This window comes from Mauremys reevesii, linkage group 11, assembly GCF_016161935.1.
Source record: "Mauremys reevesii isolate NIE-2019 linkage group 11, ASM1616193v1, whole genome shotgun sequence".
Lineage (NCBI taxonomy): Eukaryota > Metazoa > Chordata > Testudines > Geoemydidae > Mauremys > Mauremys reevesii.
In genome coordinates, this window is record NC_052633.1 from 27515495 (window position 1) to 27521494 (window position 6000).

At 39.4% G+C, this 6000-nt stretch overlaps 1 long non-coding RNA gene across 1 annotated transcript in view; it reads right to left on the reverse strand.

Moving 5' to 3' along the window:
* The window catches only part of LOC120374297, a 56262-nt gene extending 50262 nt beyond the window's left edge, over nucleotides 1-6000 (reverse strand). The window contains exon 1 of the long non-coding RNA XR_005585990.1: nucleotides 5848-6000. This is a non-coding gene — a long non-coding RNA (uncharacterized LOC120374297). The remainder of the gene's footprint in view (nucleotides 1-5847) is intronic.

The window sequence follows — 6000 nt, forward strand, 5'->3', positions numbered from 1 at the left end:
TTCTCAGGTTACTAGTTAGATTTTTACCATGCCACTTTCATGTAGAGGTCTAAGGGGAGTTAATTTGCATATAAAGTATAACAATTTTATTGTTAATTATCCCAAGGGTGTAAGTGGTTGTTGTATTTATCACACACACTAAAAGTACATCACATGTACAGAAGCTCCCCGACTTACTATTTTAAAAACAAAACCAGCCAACCAACCACTTCCATCATCCAGAGGGGTATTAATGTAACTCTCTGTCACCTATGGTGATGTTGTTAATTGACATTCAGTGCAAGGCTCACAAAACTCCACTACATCCAAATATATCCCTGACTATTAGAATCTCTCCAGGATCCTAGCAGTAGATGACTTCCCCCTACATGCTTGTTGTACCACTCTCTGTTCAGTAAGTTCTCTAGTTTCACGGTTATTCCATAACTGGAACAAACTGTATTTTTCTGATCTCATGATATGCTGCAGTAACTCTGCCAGGCTCCAAGTATAAGAGGGGTAGCCATGTTACACTCAATTTTACCTAAGACCTCTCAAATTTTTAAGCTGGCAAAATAACTAAGTAATTCCTTGAAAATCTGTTTTCTAGTTACAAAATCCTTACCTACATCCATCAATGAAATATTCCTCATGATTTCTCACAATCACCATCTATTAAATCAAGGATACCAGAATGCACTGTATGGCTCAAGGAATTGGGATATATAGAAGATAAGATTCTGTGTAAATCCAGAGTAGCTCCCTAAAGTCAGTGGAGTTACTCAGGATTTACAATGGTGTCTGCATCACAGAAACCACCATCAAGTAGATATTAATTGATGACTTCGTTGGCAGTCGCAGCAGAGAAGCTAAAGGAATGATGATTGGAAAACCTCTCTCATTTCTAAAAGTAGTCTCTCCAGATCAGGGTAGAAGCTAGGGAAATCAGCAGTTTGTTATTTTAAGGGATGTCCCTTTCCTAGTGCCAAATGTCCTGTATCATGACAATTTAGGACATTGCTAAAATATCAGACTATCATCACACAAAGGATCAATACTATTATAAAATGTATGATTTTAGTCTATGAATAAGATATTCTTAATCACTGTTCCCTAAAAATAAATGCTGTCTTGCATTTTTCATACAGTTGATTACTTGTAATGTGATGTATTTGTGCTTTTATTATTCTATAATGTATTGTGATATGGTAAAATCTGATGTAATCTCCAAGACACAAATGGATCACATAAGATTAACAGCACAGTTGTCCTATGCCAGGCGATTAGGCAGTGGCCCCCAGTCTACAAGCAACAGTCATCCAGATCAAGTGTTGGTTGCAACTTGAATATAATTCTTCATTCTCTTTTTGACTTTGTTACTTTTTTTCCTTTTCAGTGTCAGAAGTTTGTTGTCTGAAACAATGAATAAGTCGTTGTTTTCTTCATTTAGATCAAAGGTTCAAAATATGACATATGCTGTTTCACATCGTACTAAGTGGAACAAGTTAGTCATATGCAAACACCCTGAGCACAGGCCAAGCACTTGGATGCAGCTTCTACAATAGAACTTGTGCCATTTAGCTCCAAAAACACAAGCCTCTACTCAATTAACTCAGAAGCAGTTCAACCAGTGCAGCCAGGAGAACGAACTCTTATGCATATGAGTAAGTCTGACATATTCGTTTCAGTAAAGGTCAATAGTACACATACACACAAGCCAGTCTTTCATGTAATCTCCCCCAATTAAAGCAAAGCACATCCTCAAACTGCAACAATTTAGGGTTCACAATACTTCAATCCCACAGCCCAGCATTGATTTTAGTGAGGGTTATTGTGCAACTATCAAGTATTCTGTACAGCACTTTTGTTACTTAAAAGTTTCAGTTCTGTTGGGTTGAGGGAGTTTATTTTGTTTATCCTTTTAGCATATTTGATATTATTTATTAAGGATAGGTATAAATAGGTTCAGGCAAATAATAATAATACTACTTAACATTTGTATAATGCTTTTCATCTTCCAGGCTATCTTATCTATTCTATGGCATTTAATATATACTACCCAGCCTGAACAGATACCTGAAACTGGAAATAAATCAAACCATTTCCTGTCTGTCTACCCTACCTATTTGTATGGCTCTCATCACCATAATTATATCTGAGCACTTTGTGGATTTTATCCTTACAAAATCCTGTGAGGTGGAGAAGTATAATCTCCATTTTAATGATGGGAAACTGAGGCATGGGGTAAACTAAATTACTTGGGAGACCCAGGATCAATTCCTAGCTCCACCACAGACTTCCTTTGAGACCTTAAGCAAGTCACTTAGCATCTTTGTGCCTCAGTTCCCTGTCTATAAAAAGGGGAATAATAATTCCCTACCTCAGAAGAGTGTTGTGAGGATAAATATATTAAAGATTGTGAAATGCTTTGAGATCTACTGACGAAAAGCACTATATAAGAACTACATATTACTATTATTGTATAAGGTCACTGTTGTATTAATTTAGATGAAATATATGGGCCAAAGGTGTTTAATATTACCCACTCACTGTCCAACATTAAACAATGTTAAACAAGATTCGAGATTTGGTATACAGAGACCTCAGTCTGCTTAGTACCATGGCAAACACGCCATTAAAAGCATTTTATCCTTTTATTAAAGATAAAGAAAGGAAGGGAAAATATTAAGATTTTTATTTTAACAACCCTTGTTCCCTTTCCCTTTAGCTGGAGAGAGATGGGCTGGACCTAGTATTGTTGCTGTTTTTCTTAAAGTCCGACTCCCATTTTATCCCAGGTGGTGTTTGGGATTTAGATGCATCTGGTAGAGGTGGTGATTTAATGTGTGTCCCTCTTTCTGGCCCAGTCTGGTCAGGACATCTCTCAGGATCAGGATGACGAAGGCCTGGGGTCCCAGGAGATGGTGGGGGTGTCAGCCATGAGGGTGAAGCTCACTTTGGTAAGTCAATTTTTCTCCCCAAAGTCTCTGTCTTTAAAGGACCTCAAAAGGGATGATGGGTAGAATACCCCATCACCTCACCAACAATTAGGCCTAGTTTCCAACACACCAAATTTGGTTCACATGATCTTGATACAGTTAATCAGTTATAGCAATAGGCCTTTTTGTTTGGACTAATTCATTCTCTCTGTCTCTCTTTCGTACCTTTCCACATCAACATTTATAAGTCATAAAAGTCATTATAAGTTATTGTGACTGTGACAGTGTACCCCATAAGGCTTTATGGGGGTGTGCTCATAAATGTATGTATGGCATAACTGAAATAGGGTTTTGCTACATATGCCATGTAACTTATCTGTGTAAAGGTTATGATCTACTGGTTATGTTCATCCTAATTGTATGCAGGCACCATTTGTGTGTTCGAAGTTATGAACACTGGCTGTATAATTGCTTAATTTCTAAGTAGCCTTAGTTAAAACATTTGGTCACTTCTTGGGAAAGGCATGTGCAAGTTAAGTGCTTAGTCAGGAAGCACTTAACAGACAAAAGAGCTTGGAAGATTCCAATCCACATAAGAAGTCTACCTGAGGATGTTCAAGGTAGCATGTGGGTAATGGCTGCTACCTGCAAGTCCTGAGTCATGCATGGGCATGTGACTTGCCCATGTGATTCTGAATCTCCATTTTGTGACTGGATTCTACACAGGGTGAGGAGGGGGTCTCCACCTACAAGAGAAAGTCTATTGAAACCCCTGGGAGACCCCTCCATTTTGTCTTCAGCTGGCTAAAGAAGGAGCCTCTTCCCCCCCCCCCGAGGATATTTAAAGGAAACTAGAACAAAGGACAGTAACTACAGGGGGGGTATGAGTGATTGCTGGACCCAGGCTAAAAGGAGATTAGTCTGTAAAAGGGAGCATTCTGGAACTGGTGAGGATCTTATCTGTATTTAGGTTTGATTAGACATAGATTTGCCTATTTTATTTTATTTTGCTTGGTAACTTACGTTGTTCTGTCTGTTACCGCTTAAATTCTACTTTCTGTATTTAATAAAATCACTTTTTACTTATTAATTAACTCAGAGTATGTATTAATACCTGGGGGAGCAAACAACTGTGCATCTCTCTCTATCAGTGTCATAGAGGGTGAACAATTTATGAGTTTACCCCACATAAGCTTTATACAGAGTAAAACGGATTTATTTGGGTTTAGACTCCACTGGGAGCTGGGCATCTGAGTGCTAAAAACAAGCCACTTCTGTGAGCTGTTTTCAGGTAAACCTGCAGCTTTGGGGCAGGTAATTCAGACCCTGGGTCTTTGTTGGAGCAGACGGGAGTGTCTGGCTCAGCAAGACAGGGTGCTGGAGTCCTAAGTTGGCAGGGAAAACAGGAGCAGAGGTAGTCTTGGCACATCAGGTGGCAGCTCCCAGGAGGGGTTCTGTGATCCAACCCGTCACAGTGACATCTTATGAATGCATACTCACGTTTTACAGTTGAACTAACAGGGTATATTTTTAGGTTCAATTATCACAACATCACAGAGGGTGTCAACTTTGATGGATGACAAAGCATAAACACCACAGTACTTTTCAATTGTGTAACTCCTTCCACCAAAAGAACCTCAAAGTGCTCTACAAATGAGCAAAGTTCTTTACTTAATAATTAACCCTCTCACTACCTGTACAATAAGGTAAGTAAATATCATTATCTCTATTTTACAGGTAGGAGCATAGAGCAGTAAAATAATTTGCTCAAAGTTACACAAGAGATCAAAGTTAAAAGTGGGAATATAACTCAGAATACTAACTCTCTATTGTGCTCTATAATTTTGACAACATATCCACTTTCTCATATGACGCTCACACATAACATAGTGATGAGACCAATATCAATACCTACTTTAGTATAGATACCATGGGTTGAGATTTTCCAATCTGTCTAGGGGGTTAGGATGCACATTAATTTGAATGAGTATTGGGCATCCAAATCCCCTCAGTAGCTTGGAAAATCAAGGCTCATTAATACAAGCAATTATTCTCACAGAGTGAAACCCATTCCAATGGATATCTGTTATAAGCGCCAACCAGTCCCTCGTCACTGACCCCACCATTTGCCCACCTGGTTTTGACTTGCCCCGTCCCCAGTGGTCCCTGTTGAACAGGTTCTGGACTGGGCAAGGTCTCTGTGCAGCCAAACCGTATCGCTGGGGCTTTTGTGACAGCTCTTTGTGCAGCTGTGGCGCAGCGCAGACGCCGCCGCACACTGTCGATGAATGCCTGCTGACTAGGTTCAGAGGTGGCCTAGAAGAACTGCATCACGCCACTGAAGATGCCATTGCTTGGCTAGATGACTGTGCACACGCTAATAAATTCAGAGTGAAATCCTGACCACACTGACATCAATGGGGCCAGGATTTCACCCATTGCATTTCTGACTTGTCTGAAGTTAGGTAACACTGGAATTGCCACAGGAGAGCCTATTCTCACAAGATTTGAAAACCAAATATGTTGCATAACTTTTAGCAATCATCTTTGAGTTTTCGCAATTACATTTGTTTATGGAGGAAAAAATGTCCCAGACCTCTGCAACTTGTTTTATATCATTTACTATAAGCAAGGTTTTAATTAAGGCTATGCTCAGTAAACTTGCAAATATTTGGTTGCATCTGATTAAGATAAAGGCCAGAGGCCTGATTCAGACCTGGCATAAGTGAATCAATGAAGTAGGTAGGACCTGGTGAATTTACCTCCATGATTCTATGCATATTTTCCCTCCAGTAATCTATTTAAAACATCTTCATGACTGTTTCCACTATTTTATTCATAGGTACAAAACAATGTTACTATCACTCTCCCATACACACAGGTGAAGAGATGTTCACTGGCTAATGCCTATTGAGAAAAGTAGCTGTACCTTAAATCCAGGACTCTGAATCTTAAATGCAAAGAAGCTGTAATAACTTATTTTGGGGCAGTTCCACTACAGCTGATTTATTTCTCACCACTGCTGAGCTCAGGCAACCAACCACTTACTGTCATCTCCTAGCTAGGATTAGTTGCTAGGCAG